At 47.2% G+C, this 17,898-nt stretch overlaps 1 protein-coding gene across 12 annotated transcripts in view; it reads left to right on the plus strand.

The window, feature by feature from the left end:
* Positions 1-17,898, plus strand: part of SLC16A3 (solute carrier family 16 member 3) — a 160,535-nt gene that overhangs the window by 3,711 nt on the left and 138,926 nt on the right. For 3 of the 12 annotated variants that reach the window (XR_014966608.1, XM_085617572.1, XM_085617574.1), the window contains exon 2: positions 12,613-12,653. The exons of the other annotated variants lie outside the window; for them this stretch is intronic. The gene's annotated coding sequence lies outside the window, so the exon portion shown is untranslated. The remainder of the gene's footprint in view (positions 1-12,612; positions 12,654-17,898) is intronic. 12 annotated transcript variants of the gene reach the window in all.

Genomic DNA, 17,898 nt, shown 5'->3' on the forward strand with positions numbered 1-17,898 from the left:
GCAGTGTGTGCCTTACAAATGCACACGTTATGCTATTTCCTTATCCAGTAGTGAAAGGTGTTTGCACCAAGCACTGTCTCCAAGGACATGCAGTGGAGCCAGTCAAAAGTGTTAATCCGTCCTATTGTCTTTCTAGACATTAATTATCTGAGATGGCATCTACATTGAAAATCAACACTTTGGGAATGACTAGGGTTTTGCGAGGTCACTCATAGGGTTCGAAGCCACGTAAAGCTTCATTCTGTTTATAAAAGGCAACACGCGCAGCACAAGGTCGTGCAGCGTCACACGGGCGATCACTCGACCTTTGTTACATAACCCCCGGTGGCGTACCAATGGCCCCCGAGCTCCAGGGCGCCCTCTACGACACTCTGCACGAGCAGCGGGCCCCTGGCCTGAGGGCTCCTGACTGGGCCTGTCTGCGCGGGAGCCCCCCTGAATCTACTCTGCTCTCTTTTAATATGTCTCAAAGTCTGATGATGAACAAAAAAGTCCCGATTCCCAAAAAATAGTGCTAGGGCTCCTCACCTGCCACCGCTGGCGTACATTAAGCAGTGCAAGGACGAAACAGTGTCACCTTGAGGCAACAGGTGCAGTGGCCCCGGGGGCCAGAGGTGAGAGCTGGGGCCTGGCTCTGTGTTTGCTCTTAGGGAGAATGCAAGGGGGGGGGGGCGGTATAGAAGGAGGGGTGGGCAAACCTTAGCTGTCTTGGAAATGGCGGGGTTTTTCCTGTGAAGGCCTTTAGTAGTTAGCTTACGCTGCAGTTCAGTAAATGCCTATGCACATCTTAAAGCGTTTATGCGTTGTCCGATGTAAATGCTAGCGATGTAAATGTCTGTGCGCATTACTAGCATGCGTTGTAAAAGCATGCGATGTCAAGCCTCCTGCGATGTGAAAGTCGCGTTGCGATGGCAGCGCGTGAAAACAGATTCGTTGTAATGGGTGTTTCCCGCGGCTACAATTAGAAGGACGCCAGCCCGCGAGGCTGTCTCAGCCCGGCTGACACACACGACGTGGGGGGCTGAAGCCCGGTGAGCCCAATGGGTGTTGCGCGCCTGGGTTTAGCCAAAAGTTTTGTGGTGCCAGGAGGTTGGGGCAGATACCCACAGTGTGGAGTAAGGATTCTGATTCTGCCCCACACAATGGCAATGTCTCAACGGGACTGAATTTCATCTACCATACCAATAGCCCCTTAGAGGATTAGCCCAAATCTATAGCGCATCGGCTGTCTTCATTTCCAGGGAGCGAAGCTGTTTGAAATAGTCTGTAAGGTTGCTGGAGTCATAAAGAGCAAGATTACAGAGTGACTTATTGCTGAGTTCTGTCCAATCGTGAACACCAGATAACAGTTGGTGGCTGGGGCGCAAGAGGGTGCAGACCCATCTGGACACCTCGTGGACATATAGCCGATACTAGTAGTTCAACCATGGCAATGGGCGCCTCCCTACAAAGTGTACGCTTACAGCATGGCAGGATACTCTTAAGACAGTGTGATCTATGCAGTGGTCGAAGTGGGGGAAAAAAAGTAGGGGAACTGTGAGCGGAGAATCAGAGGGCGGGAATAACCCAAGGATTGGCTCAGTGGGCGGAGCCAGAGGTGTGGCCAGAATGCGCAAATATCCCAATTTTTAGTATTTGTTTGGCATTTCACTGCCCAGTTTAATCAACCAATGGATACACATGATTATATAAGGTTATAATGAGTTATTGACCGTAAAACACATTCACAAAGTGGGATATGCTTCTAATCACAGAATGTCCCAAATACGATAAAATGTGGAAGCACAAGCCATTTGTCGCAGAGCCATGGTGTTTATCATCAGCACTTCTCCCTTTTTCCACAACAGCAGTTCAAACATGAATGGCAAAATATCCTAGTTTGCAAATGTTTTCTATATAACTCTGGCTCTGCCATATTTGCCTCCTAATGCAAGATCTGCTGCATGATCTGATCATTTAAACTAATAAATTGTTTATAGCTCAAATGTATCAAAAGTTAACAAAAAATGTGACTTGTTTTGCTGCGGAGTGGATGGCTTATTGCAAAGGTTGACTGATCATCTTTCTCACTGTTGCATTTGTATGTTACACTGGTGCTAATAAGGCAAAATCTTTCCAAAGACTGTTAGCATGTGTACACGTCAAAATAATAAAATGTCAGAAAATATACTGCATTACGCTGCAGCCTTTTTTTAAATGCATAATTTAGTCAACACTGTGGCATAATTGTGTCCTCCTTTGCTGCATATTTAATTCCAGTGGCCCCACAGCAAGCAGCACATGTTTAAAGTGCTTGTGAATGAAGCAGAGAGACTGTGAAGTTTGCGAACTTAGTTTGGTGTGCGTGCCAAATTCTGCATTGCCAATCCCTGGTGAGTTGCAGCTACTATTTCTGAAACAAGGCCAATGGAGCTAACTATGGGTGAGGCAGACTGGCCTCAAGGGCACTGGTGGTGCCCTGTGCATTAATGTTTGTTATTACCCTCTAATGGCCACCTCTGTCATGGATTCCCTCACTACCACCCTTTAACAGTGCCCCTCAAGTCTCCATAACCACACTCTCTCTCAGATGCATTTAATTTGATTTACAGCGCCACTCATACCAGTGTAGGGTGTCAGAGCACTTTACATCACACACATTACTCAGAGACCATCAATATGTGTGTAAATCACTGTATAGAAAATGTTACATAAGACTAAGGACTACAAGGTGTAGGAGTCACACGACAACCATACTACTAGGCAGTATAGTTTAATAGTGATTGGTCTGGAGAAACATAAACTCAGAATTTTAAAACTTAATACCATGGTTGGGGGTACTCTTTAATAATCAGAATTGATTTCTGTCCAAAAGAACACTTTTTGCAACATTAGGATAATCAAAGACTGGGGGGGGGGGGGAACATAACGCTCTAATTTATACCTTGCAGGTTGTATGCAGCTCTTAGATGAAAGTTAATAGCTCACTGTTGTATGTTAGGATTTTAACTTCTAAACTGCAAGTAACAAAAGGAGCTCTCTGACAAAAGCAGTAGCCCACTGACCTATTTACATTATGTGCACTTTGTGATCTGTGTAGGAAGGTGGAATCTGACTACATGGTTGCCCCACTTTTTTCCTGGTGTTTTGCTGGTTTTGGACTTAGTCTGCCTGGGATCCTGCTATTCAGGACCCCAGCCTATCTGCTTTCTCCCTTAAATTGATTACAAGTACTATAGGTACACTCCAGATTGGATTCTGGGGTACCCTTATAAGTCCCTAGTATATGGTATACTATGTACCAAGGGCATAGGTACCCCCATAGGCCTACCAGGGGTTGCAGCATGTATTGTGTCACCCCTGGGAAGCCTTCCAAAATGACACCACAGGTCTGCTACTGCAGCCTGGGTAAGGTGGTGCATGCACCCCTTACTGAGATATAGGTTCACTATATCTCTCCATATCACTGCACATACAAACCTATCAGTCACCCCTATGGCAGGCATTACCAATCCTGAAGGCAGGGTGCTGGGTTTTATGTGAGAGGGTGCCCATGCATGAGCAGAGCCCCTCAGCAGCCTTCAGAACCTTTATTCTGGGGTTGTTTGTAATGCTGCCAAACCATACACTCTTAAGTGCATTATAACCAAACGGTAAATGCTAACTTTGGAATGGCTGCACGGAAACATGTGGTATTTGGTGTCAAACACTTTGGAATCATACCCCCACACCAGTAACTGGTGTGAGAGTATGATCCCACCCTTCTAGAGGGAGAGACATGACAGCACCGGTATACCCGGCACCAGCTAACAGAGCCCTGGCATCACAAAATGGATGCTGCCAGCCACAGACACGAGTCTGCCCTCCTGTTGCTGGACGAAACTCCGGTAGGGGAGGCCTGGACAATAGGTTTCCTGTCACAGGGAGGTGTCACCACCTCCCAGAAAGACCTTAGTGTATTGGGCCTGGGTGGGTGCACTCCAAGAGTGCTTTGAAGTTCAGCACTGGGGGCACATTTGGTGTCCCTGTACATAGTCCAGCCCCTGCAATGGTGCGAAACTGGACAAAGGAAATGGGTGTAGCCACCCCTCTTTCCTGACCCTCCTATAGGTGGGTCCCTAGAGTTTGTCCCACCCCTTCCTTGGGTATAAGAAAGGAACCCCTGGCTCCAGGACTTTAGATTACACCTGGACGAAACTCTGATACTGAATCCTGGAACTTCAACGATCTACATTGAACTAGATAAGTAAAGAATCTCCCTTGGAGTAAAGGAGTTACTCCCCTGCAAGGCAGGCACCAAAGACAGATCTGAACGGTTTGCAGCTCCGAAGCTCCCGCCAGACTCCGAAGAATTTTGTAACATAGGAGGTGGGTTTCCGTGGTCTTAGAGGTCGAACAGTGCCCACAGCAAGTCTGAGGCCCGTATCCCTCGTGGCGACTGTGCAAACCGAACCCCTGGACACCACGTCACTTTGCAGAAGCATCAGCTTTCCAACAACTCCTGCAGCTAAGCTTTGGATTACTTATAGCGCTGACCCCGAGCAGCATTTGCACTGAAGATTGCCCGCCTACACTCCATGAGTGTTCCGTGAGTTGGCCCTTTGTGTTTTCTCTCGAGGTCCCTTCGCGATCCCTAGTCCGTCGACTGGTGGGTCCCTGTGAAGGCAACTTTACCTCTAATTAGGCTTACCTGATTGCTACCAGTAGCCCATTGGCACACACACAGCCGCACCCGAGCACTTCACAGGTCTTTTAAAGACCATTTGCATGTTAATGAGGCCTTGCTGTTGTTTCACCCCTCCAGGAGCCCCTGCAGCTCCACTCTGCCTATTGCTTAAAGATTAAGCCCCCCCTCGAAATTTGGCTCTAGTAGCGCCTCTGGCTACCAGTCTGTCTTACTTTACTTAGTTATTTTTCCTATTTTTAACCTTTTATTCCAGATGCTGGACATTTCCAGCAAAAATTATTTTCTTTTTTGGATCCATTTCACAAGGAAGGAAATAAAAGAAAGGAGAGGAAAGAGAGTGAAAACCCCGTCTTGAAATCTCGGTTTTCTGTAAGAGAAGAACTGCTAGACAGAAAGAGAGGGAAGAGGGAAAGAGTTGGGGGGAGGGGGAAGGCAGCTGAAGCTACAGAGCAGAAGCGGACACTGTATTTTGCTTCTCTGAGTAAGAAGAAAAAGACATAGTCCTGTTACTTCTCTGCCGCCCGTCCTCGAACGCAGGGGCGTAGGAGACACTAAAATTCTGGGGGGGACAGGGACAACCTTTTGCACTTTCCAGTGACCCTATACAAATCACCGCCCGTTACACAAATACAATTGCATACTTTCGAAGTGAAATATTGAGAAAAGCAGGCATGTAGTCACAGTTTGCATGTATGCTTTATTGTTATTTACATTCATATAGTAATGAGACCAAATGTTTAAAAAAAACATATATATGAATCTTGCATCTTAATGCACAAAGCAAACAAAGGCCGCTGACTTAGGGTGGGGGCGTCGTGTTTGCAAGTGCATTATGGTTTGAAAAGTACCTGCTGCTGCATTCCTGGTCTCCAGCAATTTTCAGGCAACAATAAAAATGTGAAGATAACTTTGGTGATTAATGTTCTTTTTTTGAGAGAGATCGAAGGCTTGTCTAGTGAAAGTTTTAATTCAAAAGGTCAGTGAGTTACTGCTTTTGTCTGAGATATTCTTTTGGTATTTGAAGTTTATAAGTTAAAATCCTAACATTGAACAGTGAGCTATTAACCGTCATCAAAGAGCTGCATAAAAACTTAAATGTATAGATTAGAACGTTATGATTTTTCCCGTCTTTCCCTATCCTAATGTTGGAAAATGGGTTAATTAGGATAGAAATCAATTCTGATTATTGAAGAGAAGCCCCCAACCATGGTGTTTTGTTTTACATTCTGAGTTTGTGTTTCTCTAGTGTTGCAAAGCCGCCCTGGGCACTCCCCAACTTTTTGCTGACTGGTACTGGTGGTACCTGACTGACTGACCCTGGCCTCTGCCTAAACAGCCAGTGCTATTCTGAAAGAGGCACTTAAAAATACAGTGAAAACACCTACATACACTAGGGTGCACTATGGGTTAGGGTACCCCTATGATTGGCATGACCTCTCCTATAAGGCCCTAGTACATAATATGGCAGGGGGATTAGAACTACTTTTAAGTCCCTAGAATATAATAAGGCATGGCAGTTTAGAGGCCAGCAGCCCTTTCTGCGCTTGCATGTGTGCACTGCTGAAGCCTGAGGTCAGTTTAAAAGTAGCCCTGTGTTATAGGGCTGCTTTTAAAATGCAAATTGTGCCCAAACTCGACTTTTGGGTTTGGGGAACTTACAAATTGATCAACTACAATGTTGGGGCAAAATTAGGTGGAACAATATTTTCCACTTAACTATGGCTGTATCATATTTGCCACATAATACATCATCTGCTGCATAATCTAACAATTTCCTCCAAAACAATTTTGTAGCTCAAACGGATCCCAAATTACTAAAAGAAATGTGACTTGTGTTGCTGTGAAGTTTAGGGCCCTTTGCAATGGTTAGCAAAGAAAACAATTCCTAAGAAAACAAATGGTCCCAGACACTCCTAATGACACTCAAGTTAATACCTGTAGGAGAGTGTAGTATGCAATCAATTCATACAACCGAAAATGGATAATGTAAGGGCACATTCAACAGGGAAATCTCATAGATAAGTGGCCAACCAAAGTCAATTAAATTGCAAACATCAATTTATTTCCCGCTGAATCATATTCATAAAATGCAAACTTAGGGGCTGACTACGATGGCAGGCGGACTTCAGTACCACCGCCATCGAATCGGGGAATGGGAACGCTGGTCTTCAAGGTGGAGGCCCCACGATAGGCATTACAATGCGACTGCCACTACGGTGTTCGCAGTGCCTATCTTTTACATTGCAGCAGATGCTGCTGGCTGCATCATCCGCCGCAAAGAAAAAAAAGGAACATGTTAAATATATCGGTGCCTGCCACATGGTGCAGTGATATGTTGTGGGGCATCATAGATGCCCCCCAGGACCCATGTCTGGGGGCCAGGGGTAAAGGGGCCTGCTACGGGCCCCCAATGTCCCTTTCGCCAGCATTTCCATGGCAGGTGAACCGCCATTGATAAGCTGGCGGGTAAGGGACATCGTAATCCCTGCTGCGGTGCATGGTAGGCACCACCAGCATTGTAGGAACCAAGAGCCCCTCCACCACACCGGCGGTCTCAAGAAGCCCGTCGGGTGCGTGGTGGTTGGTCTTTCCGACCGCCAGGTAACCACCCGCCATTGTAATATGGCGGGCTGTGATGCAGTCACCAATGGCGGTGGGACCGCCACCGACGTGGTCCCACTGCCATTATAATCACCCCCTAAGTTGGGTGTGCATGCAAATCCTACATTGCCAACCCCTGGCAAGTTGCACTGCTAGTGCTGGAAAAAGGCCAATGGAGGTACCAATGGGTGAGGTGGACTGGCTTCAAGGGTCTTGTGACCTCAGTGACAGATTCACTGTCGATCTAGGATGTGCTTCTTCATATGCCTGCCCGTAAGACTGGAAGTGAACTGCAGTATGGATTGTGGTGGACAGGTCCACCTGCGGGTTCTAAGACACCTGGGCTTCAAAGGTCTATCGGGCCTTCTAAGGTGTAGCATCGGAATAAGTTCCGTCAGGAGTGTGGTATGGTGAACTGGTCATGAAGGTCTGAACATGGTTCTCCAGTTCCAAATTCAGCAGCTCTGGCCAGAGTGCCACATTCTCTCCCACACTGAACACCATACTGCCCCACTGAGAGAAACTCGCACTGCCTTTAGCACAACTCAATTGTGCTGCGACTAAATTCAAATTATGCACTAGAAAACAGTAAAATGCTGCCTGAAAAAAATGAATAACACCCTGGAAAAAGCAAACACTCATAGGGAATGCAAGAATAAGCAAAGCATGTGAACTGTAATCAGAAAAAAACATGGTTACCTTAACGGTTTTAAACTCATTATTCAGAAATCAGTAAGTGATTTTGCCTGAAAAGTTCAAGACATGGCTACAGGACCAGGAAGGGACCCCTTTCAATGTCCATTGCTTATATCCTTTCAAAATGTATGCAGTTTGGTTTAAAAAAGACCACATCCCCAAACACAGAGCCGCATTTTATAAGCTAAAATAATTAAAAAGTTGAAAACGATCATATTAAACGTTTCCACTCTACCCATCAACCAGGTATTGCAGTCCCTTTAGGAATGGCGCACTTACCCACCCTGGGAAAACAATGTTGTTCAAAGAATGAAGATAAAAAGAAAGTAGCGCTTTCACTGGCAAACTCTGTAAAGTGGCGCTAATGTGTGTGGGTGTAAATAACAGTCTGGCCTGTCTGCTGTCCACTCTGTATTGCTTTATTTAGGTATTTAACTATTTTTTCTCTCCATTCCGAGGTTTTTCTTTTCAATAGAAAACGGTCAGAAAATGAGGACATTTACAGCCAAAGTGTTCAGCCTTTTTTGGATCAATTTCACAGGGGAACAAATAAAGAAAAGGAGAGGCAAGAGAGAGTACCTTAAGAGCTGCCTCTTGAAATCAGCACGTAAGCAGGAGCGAGACAGAGACAGAAAGAGATGGGGGATTAAAGAGAGGAGGGCAGCCCCCAGAGGCAGATCAGGAGTAGTGGACACGGTCCTTGCCATGAAGGAAAAGAGACAGCGTTTTATTTTTTCCCGTTCTCTGCCCTTCCCAGAACGGCTGAGCCTTCCTGCAGCATAACAAAAGGCAGAGGGCGGGTGGCCTCTGACTCCAGGCAGGTCAAGTGCAGGGCCATTAGGTAGCGCTTTCGCGTGCTAATGGCCCTGCGATAACAGAAGGGAGAGGGGAAATTCCTTTGTCCCCTCGTCCCCCCCCCACCCTTGTCCCCCGCGTCCCCCACACTTCCTACGCCCATGCTCGAACGTCGAGCTTTATAGGCGATGGTGATTTCTTGCGTCCCGGGACGCATTTTGAAAATAAAAAAGTAGGGGAACGGAATCGCTGGAAATGAAGAAGTAGGGGCACGCCGTGCCCTGCCGTTCCCCCCCACTTCGACCACTGGATCTATGTCATGCCTTGCAAGGCAACCCACAGGGACTGAAGCGAGACATGACCTGCCCCAATGACACTGCATTCCGCAAGACACATGAGAATGACGTGTAATCTGCAGCTGACACACACCATATGAAGAGGAGGGGAGGTCGCATGGACCGTGGTTATTAGATGCCAGGGAAGGCTGAATGGACTTGGGGGCCTATTTAAGAGAATGTCACACAGCACAGCAATTCACCTTGCTGCACTGCGTGACAGGGAAAGGGAAGGAATGCGCTGTATTTAAGGCAATACGGTGCATTTTCTGCCTTTTCCCTGCGCTGTCGCCCTGTTGGCAGCCTAGCACCAACGCAGGCCCCCTTGCACCATGGCGCAAGGGTGCATGCGTTACATGCAGGATTGTTTTTATGCAGGAAGGGGCACCTTCCTGCACAAAAGTAGTCCTGAGAGTCATAGCCCCCTTTCTATATGAGCTGCAGAATAGAGCACACACAGAAAGAGGAAGTGACAAGGAGAATATAGCTATTTCTCCTCGTTACGCCTCACCAGAGAAGGCATATCTTTTTGGCTCATTCCTGTGTTTACAAGTTCTTGTAAATCTGGAAATGCGTCAAAAACCATTGGAGGCGAGTGGGAACACCCATGGATTGCCTACCCAGGGCAGAGTAACGCAACGCAGCGATTTGCACTGCGTTGCGTTACTCCATATTTTTAGAGCTACGCAAAGTGGCTTTGGATAGCCTAAAAAATCTGTGTTAAGGGTTGCGTCACTTATGATCACGTTGCATGGTGCAAAGGCAACACAAACAGCCTCATAAATAGGCCCCTGAGTGTACAGGGAGAAGGAGGAGCTACAATCAAGACATAATAGAGAAGGGCCAGGGGCGTAACACAGGCCCACGCATCCCCCGCAGTGCGAGGGGGCCCCTGGGCTGCAGGGGGCCCCCTCAGCACTGTACTCACGCTGGAGAGGTCTGGATTAAATCCGGAGCTGGGCCCCTCTGTGTACCTTGCAGGGGGGCCCCTTCAACTTTTGTTACGCCACTGAGAAGGGCAGGGCAGCAGAAGGCGATCTAATTCAGTCTTAATGGTGCAGAAAGAGCAGTGGGTCCAGGTGATGGAGTCCAGATGCTGAGCCTGTCCCACAGCATGCCTTTACTCATGCACAATGGTCCATGGAAACCACCAGGAATTAAAACAAGCATTTGCAATGCAATAGGTCTCGCATTTGCAAGAGATTAAGCTATTAGCATTGTAAATGACAATGCCTTTTATTTGTTTTAAAAAACAAAACATAATAAAGAGGCATTGTCAGGTACAATGCCAATAGCGCAAACTCGCAATGGGGCAATGTGTCTTCATACTGGCATGTATAAGTGAAGTGATAATGGAAAGTTGACCACCCTAACCTCATCGGGAATATGAAATGCAAAATAATTGAAATTGCAATACAATACAGTCAGAGCCATCCCTACTCCTAAATTACAAAGATAAAGTTGATCCATGCATTTTTCTTAAATGGGGTGGTTTAGGAAAAAACGTAATATTACATTATAGACCACGTTATGTGAAGTCATGTACGTGCTATTCCAAAAGGCTGTACTGTATCCCCTATCCCCAGCAAATCTCCCCACACGCAACCTTGGAAAGAGTTATGGAAGTGTTGTCCCCAAAGTACTTTAAGGGACAGAGTGAGGTGCTTAAGCCTTCCTTGGCCGCAAGCGGCCATCTTGAAATGAAAATACTTGTAAAACTTCACACAAGCTTGTATTTGAATTAACGATGACGGTTGCATTTCCCGCCTTCAAACCACATTAATAATTAGCTATTTTCACAACGTAAATGTGTCACTTTTGTTATTAATTTTGGATTACAATTTAATTGAAAAAATTACGTGCAATCAACAAGCACAGCTATGTGTCTAAAGTTCACTTAAAATAATACACGCTTTCATTAGACTGGCACCAACAAAAAAATACTCTCGTTTCTGGGTAACTATTTTAACTCACCCAACGTAATTGAATTACTTAAAGATGGCTGCTGCGTACACACTCACCGAGCGACCCATCTCCTGCTCAACCCCTCTATCCTTCCAGCTACTTCTTGGACTTCACCCATCCCAATTCCCAGCCCTAGGTGGAAGAAGTTGTGCGCGCCCATGATGCTGTCCAACCCCCTTGTCTGAGAGCGCCTCCCTTTGGACTTTGCACGCTCACGACCGTCAACCCCACTTGTCAGCCCGTCCCCAAGGACCGTCGGCCCGTCCCCTCTTTCCCACTTTACCTCTCCCCATCCCTTCGGCAGAGAGAGAGCACTAGCAGAGAGAGTCGGTGGCAGGAGGAGGAGGAGGCCGCCGCGGGGGCAGGACGCGAGAGCCCGAGGAGCGCGAGCCCCAGCCAGTCGGGACACAGCTGCACGTTGGTGCCCCGCACTCTGCCGCCCCCTGCAGCTGGTTAATGGCCCCAGCCCCCCAGGGCTGCCCCCGCCTGGTAGCTGCACGGTGCCCGGGACCCCCGACACCCTGGGTCGGACTCCAGAGGACCCGCCGCCCCTGCCCGGACTCCCAGCAGCGGCCACGATGAGGTGAGGAGCCGCCGGTCACCAAGGAGATGCCGCGCTGCGCCGCTATATTTAGGTTTCAATTGAAAAATAAAACCCTGACTGTATTTCTCGTTTTAACGCTGCGTGCAGGAGGACCTCTGGCCCCCTTGCTGGGAGCAGTGCACGGGTTAATCAAACTTTGTGTAACGAATCGCCTGTCACCCGCAGTCCCTGCATCAGGTTTTTTTTTCATATTTACCACATGTTCCTTGGCCAACATCTCCCCGACGGGGGGGGGGGGGGGGGGGGGAATGGAAAGTGAAAGTGCATGAGGCTGGTGAGGACGGAAGGGGGACAGGAGATGTGCACGCTGTGTACACATCATTGCAAGCGCGTACACCAACTCTAATCTGCCAAAGCCTGTGCGTGCCCATCTCCTGTCCCACTTCCGAAGCAAGTCAGCAACAATAGATTTCGCTGGCGACAGCAGCGCTTCGCGCTGCGTTCGCCAGGCGAGACCTAAAAACAAACTCTAACCCAAGAACAATAAATAGGCAATTTATTTATTCATTTTGTGTAGTGTGAACCAACATTTGTTGGTTAGCCAAGCTTGCTTCCCCCTTGAAATATAATAATAGGAACCCCGACCCAGAAAAAATAGGTAGGAAAATTAGCTTCGGCAATATGCATTTATGCCAATTCATCTTTGCAAGGGCACAACCTTATCCAATCTTTACAGTCATAGGTGAGGTAAAAACATAGCAATGTATATTATATGCAGTTAAATTTACAGTTTACAGTATATATTTTCATATGTAAATTGCATGCCTGGATCTCAGAGGTTTATGATCATATTTTACTTTTATTAGTGCTCTGGAGAGGCCTTCTGACTCTGTCATTGCACTCCTAGCGTGTTTTGATTTACACGTGATATTTCAATGCCATTATGTACCCCCTGAGGGCAACCCGGGGCACATATAGTGTTCAAAATACCATACACTTTTCTCTTGCAGGTTGAACACCGAAAGACCTCAGCAGGATTACTCTCCAGAAGGTACACATTTGACTTACTACCGTACATAAGCCCATCTTGGTAATCATTTGATACCAAAACGCGTCCACCCAACCCTAACCAAGGGGAGGGATACTCATTATCACTTATTGGTCCTGATGAAAAACCATGGATCCCTCCTGGACCGCTGAGGCATGAAACATGTTGACCTACACACTTTGTTAGATTCTTTTTCTTCATAATTAGAAGTAAACAATTAACACATTATTTTGTATCCTTACCAAGGGGACCCTGGATTAAATTGGTTGTGGTACCCCTTAGGTATTTTTAATTTACCACTTCATCTATCCCACACACCCGCACTCATCACAGCTATTTGATGAAAAGATCTCTGCCAAAGAGCCCTCTTTTGGGGCCCGTGGGGTATTGCCGCGTCGACCCCACATGGCTCTAAGCCCGATGATGAAGTATGGCACACTTCCGGGTGTGTGACGGCATTACTTCTTAATAAGGAAGATCCCCTCACTTTTGCCATTTTCCATCCAGGGATACGCAACTACAGGAACAGTTACCCCATTAGCTTGCTCTCAATAAAGACATCCTTTACTTCTACTTGCATGTGTCTTCCTACAAACACATTAGTGTTTTGTTTATGCTATGGTGACAGTCGGCAACTATGAGGAAGGCAATTTTGTTGCCACACATAGCACAGATGTATGAATGAAACTTCTTTTGTAAGTGCCAAATTAGTACATTTCTGCTTAAACAAAATGTCCTTACTTCTTATTTTGGACATCACAAAAATAATGTGCGTTTCCTCATTAGGTAGAAATGTATTAATAGGTTAAATACATTTATGAAAGATGTTCGGTCACATTCCATGGGTTACTTCTAGCAGATTTGATGCCACTTACAAACCTAAGAACCGTGATCCTCACAGGCAGAGGGCTCTGAGCGGGGCCGGCTTTAAATGCAAGGCACCGAAATAGTCCGCAATCTGACCGAACATGTTTATTTTTGGAGCACTGGTGTGAAATAATTTCTTTAAAGGTCCTTTTCATAGTGTGTGGTATAAATGTCATGGCAAGGGCACTTGTCCCCGCCTGTGAATGATTCCATGTCCCACACTCAGCCGACAGCCCACCTTTCTGTCCAAGATATCTACCCTCTGGGGAGTAAGGATCAAGGCTCATATCTGCACTCAAAGGTCAGCGTCCGCAGTCCACTCTGTCGCAGGGACAAACCGAGGTCAGCATCCAGTCCATATATAAACAGTACTACAGTGACACCCAACAAGCAGTATGTCCACGGTCCATATATGCACTGTACCACCGTGATGCACACAGGTCATTGTCCGCAGTCCATAGCTGTACAGTACCACAGTGACACCCACAGGTCAGTGTTCACAATGCACGTTTTTCTCCGTACCACAGCGGCATCCAACAGCCTGTTTCCACGGTCTATATATGCACTGTACCACAGTGATGCACACAACTCATTGTCCACAGTCCATAACTGTACAGTACCACAGTGACACCCACAGGTCAGTGTTCACAATGCACAGTTGCACAGTACCACAGCGGCATCCAGCAGTCTGTTTCCAAGGTCTATATATGCACTATACCTCAGTGATGCACACAACTCATTGTCCACAGTCCATAATTGTACAGTACCACAGTGACACCCACAGGTCAGTGTTCACAATGCACGGTTGCACAGTACCACAGCGGCATCAACAGCTTGTGTCGACGGTCTATATACCACAGTGACGCCATGTGTCCGTTGGCGGAATTTTACCGGAACTCCGCGTTAAAAGCGTAACGCATATGAGGCAAAACTCTGCGAACTCCACAGGCGAAGCAGAATTTGTCATCCACAACTAATACTGTTAGCAAGAAGTCTATTTACGAGCTGAGCTGTCATTACCCAGACCTAACAATACAGATATAAAGATATAGAACATTTGTGGGTGCAGTAACACTGCAAATAAATGTCACACAGTAAGCGTAAACTGGGAACCTAAAAAGCGCCTTTATATTTGTCTTTTAACTGATAGTTTGCAATTACTAGGGCATGGACAGTAATCGAATTGCGTCCATATTGATGTTAGGGGGGGCACATGACAGCTGCATATCTGTATTGATTTCAGGGGTACACGGCAGCAGTATTGAATTGTATTTATGTATTTGGAGGAGGGGACAGGACGAAAAGGAGTGTGTTAGGTTGGCCCCCTTGCTTCATGTTGACAGGAAGGGTGAGCCAAAGAACAACCACTGAAGTGACACTAGCAATATGCACCACCCATCTGCCACTAGCACAATCACCCACCACAACATATTAAAGGCAGCAAGTAGCCAGTACACTATTGGGCTCAGGGAGACACCAAAAGGGGTGGGCGAGACCTCCACAGGAAACTGTGGTGAGGTGAAGGGTCAGAAGACCCACATGCCCCACTGCAATACAGACCCATGAGAAACTCAAACCTATATCAACTCCAGAGGGGTTTGGGGACAGATCACAAGATCCTGCCCCTACAGACCCTCCCCTCATTCTGTATCACACTTATTGGTAGGACCATAGCATATTCACGGATAGGTGAAGTCTGACACTGCTTTCGGTCTCGTGAAAGTATGAAAATACACGTTTGTATAAAGTGCTTCATGATGGCAGCTTCTAAGCACTCCACGTTTGTCCAGGTGGTGGCCTTTACACATAGCCTGTGCACCTCAGCTGACCAGACCAAGAGCAACCCTCCTGTGCTGAGGGCCTGGATGCCACAAACAGGAGAACTCTGTCGCTCGACTAGAATCTCTACCTGTTCATCCCCACATTGGGGCTCTCTAGTGACTGCAAACACACCATGCAGTGTTTACAACCCCCCCTCAAAACGAATTCTCAATAAACAGAGTGCGAGGTTTCTTCAGTAGCTGGCAGACGGGCTGTAACTCTGCAGTAGTTGGTGTAGTTGAAGGCATGCCAGCTATTTCTAACATTCTTCTGCGCAAATCGCATTAACCATGTTTCGGGGAGCGTGGGGCTTAATTCTCAGGGTTTCTCACACTGACATTTTCCTTGGCGGTTTCAAGATGGCAATAAAAACAAAAAGTGAGTACATTCTTCAGCAAGTACGAATTCACATCAGTAGTTTGAATAAATGAAGCCAGGCGACAAAACTTTCTGAAATGTCAGGAAATGACCACGCCTACCAACCACAAAGGTGCTGCTATCAGAGTCAGGCATCAAAGACAACCTACAAGTCCCACTACCCAACAGAATACATGCACACCCTTGTAAAGCTGTTACCTACCAGGGTGGTGAGAAGCACCCCTGAGCAGCACCACTACGATACGCTGTGGTTAGAGTGGCAACCTGTCAGATTCTCTCTCTGGCTGCTGACCACTGGGAGAAGAAGGAAGGCCTGACCGTCTAAGAGGATGACTGATCATGAGCAGCCATAGGATAGATAGCCTGCTGCGGTGGGGGATCCTGATGTGACACACACTTGAAGAGGTTCCTTCACGGCTGCTGATTTGTTTTCGCAGGTTCCCAGGCAAAGGCTGCCCAGTTTTCAGACACCCCAAACCCTCTGCCAAGCACAGGTCTGGCTCAACTTATTAGCTCTCGAGCCAGGGAATCAGGCGAGCTGTAACCCTTGTGCTTCCCATGACCTACCTGCGGCTGATGAATGCTGGGTAACGATCAGTCGTGTGTGAGACTAGAGGAGTATATTTATCGGTGGATTCTTGAGCCCTTTTGCCTCATTGAAGAACAACCACAAGAAAGCCATGCTGTAAGTTTTATTAATAATTAATACCCTATCCTAGCGCAGATGATATGAATAAATGTTGTCACAAAAGTAAACACAATGGTAAGAATTGAAAATACAATAAAAGAATATGCAAAAAAGAATGGTGACATGTTAGAAGGAGTTTATTGAATAGAACCATTCATAAAATCACTCTCTGTAGGAGCCCCTCTCTTTCTAGATACTACTTGAAGCTATTCCGCACCAAAGGGCCTGAATGAGTTTCCTAGATGTGCTTTGACAAATACATAACCATTCCTGCCAAGTTCCACGCATCAGGTGTTAGACTAACGTGTGGTACTACGCATTACCGCACTGAAATGCATTGTCAGGCATATGCGTGGTGCCTCAGCTGTGACTGAAGCACTGCCTAAAACAGTTAAGTATGGCAGTTGGCAGAGCGCCGCCTGTGGCTTGCAGCTGATCTAAGGCTGCTGGCAGGCTCACACTCACTGCTACAATGTACCATTCATTATTGTGATTCCCTGCCGCACGGCTCTCGCTGTCAGCCGGAGGTCCTCGAGGTACTACTACCAAAACAGCCAGGCCCAGTCAGGTTTTGTGCTAAATGCCAGCGCTGCGGGGGGACATCACATCCTACTGTTGGATCGGGGAGTTCAGTTTGTTGTGGAAAAGGGACTGGTTACTGATTTGCGGGTGGCACCGCAAATTCAATCATGGCGCTCGCAGCGTCGCGCAGCCGCTGGCACTGGCCCAGGCCGCCGCGTACTGTCAGCTGTTATTAGCCCCCACAAAATTCAATTATTGTCACATCAGAGGGAGACGGAGAGGAGTCAGTGACCCGGGTTACAGCGGCCGCCAGGACAGTGTGTCACTGGATAGCCCCGCCTGGGACTCACTGGACAGCCTGACCAAATATCAGAGTCGCTCCCTGCAATTATTGGAGCGCCACCGCCACAGTGCTCCCATCTCTCATCTGTGGCCGCTGGCCAGGTAAGTACCAGCCTCTGTGTGTGTGAGTCAATGTAAATGCCAAATGTAGCGATCAGGAAGCTGCAGCCTGCAGTCGGTGCCTGTCGGTGTTAGTCACTCTAAGGTGACATAGGTGGATCGACCGGCGTGGTGTGTGTAGCTGACTGTTCGTGTTGTTGGGCCTCTGACATCAGTCCCCTGTTGGGCTGGGTCACTCCCGGGACGTCTTAGAGAGGCGCTGAGTCCTGATGCTCTCCTAATTTTGCTGGGAGGGGGGGGGGAAGGGGCCCACTCTGGTTAGTACCCGTCCATTTCTGGTGCTTTGGAGCCGTTTTAAGATCTTCTTAGAGTTTCTTGTTGCTCAAAAGGGTGTCCTTTCTAATATATCTATATGTTTCCCTCATTTTCATTGCTTGAGTTTGCTCGCAAGAAAGTGTCACTCATAGTGATTGAAATGTCACTCATAATTACACTGAAATTATGAAAATGTCGCACATATCGATCTGAAACCTTGGCAGCTATGCATAACCCTTGTTCATTGCATGTTGT

Source organism: Triturus cristatus, chromosome 7 (genome assembly GCF_964204655.1).
Source record: "Triturus cristatus chromosome 7, aTriCri1.1, whole genome shotgun sequence".
In the NCBI taxonomy this organism is placed as follows: domain Eukaryota; kingdom Metazoa; phylum Chordata; class Amphibia; order Caudata; family Salamandridae; genus Triturus; species Triturus cristatus.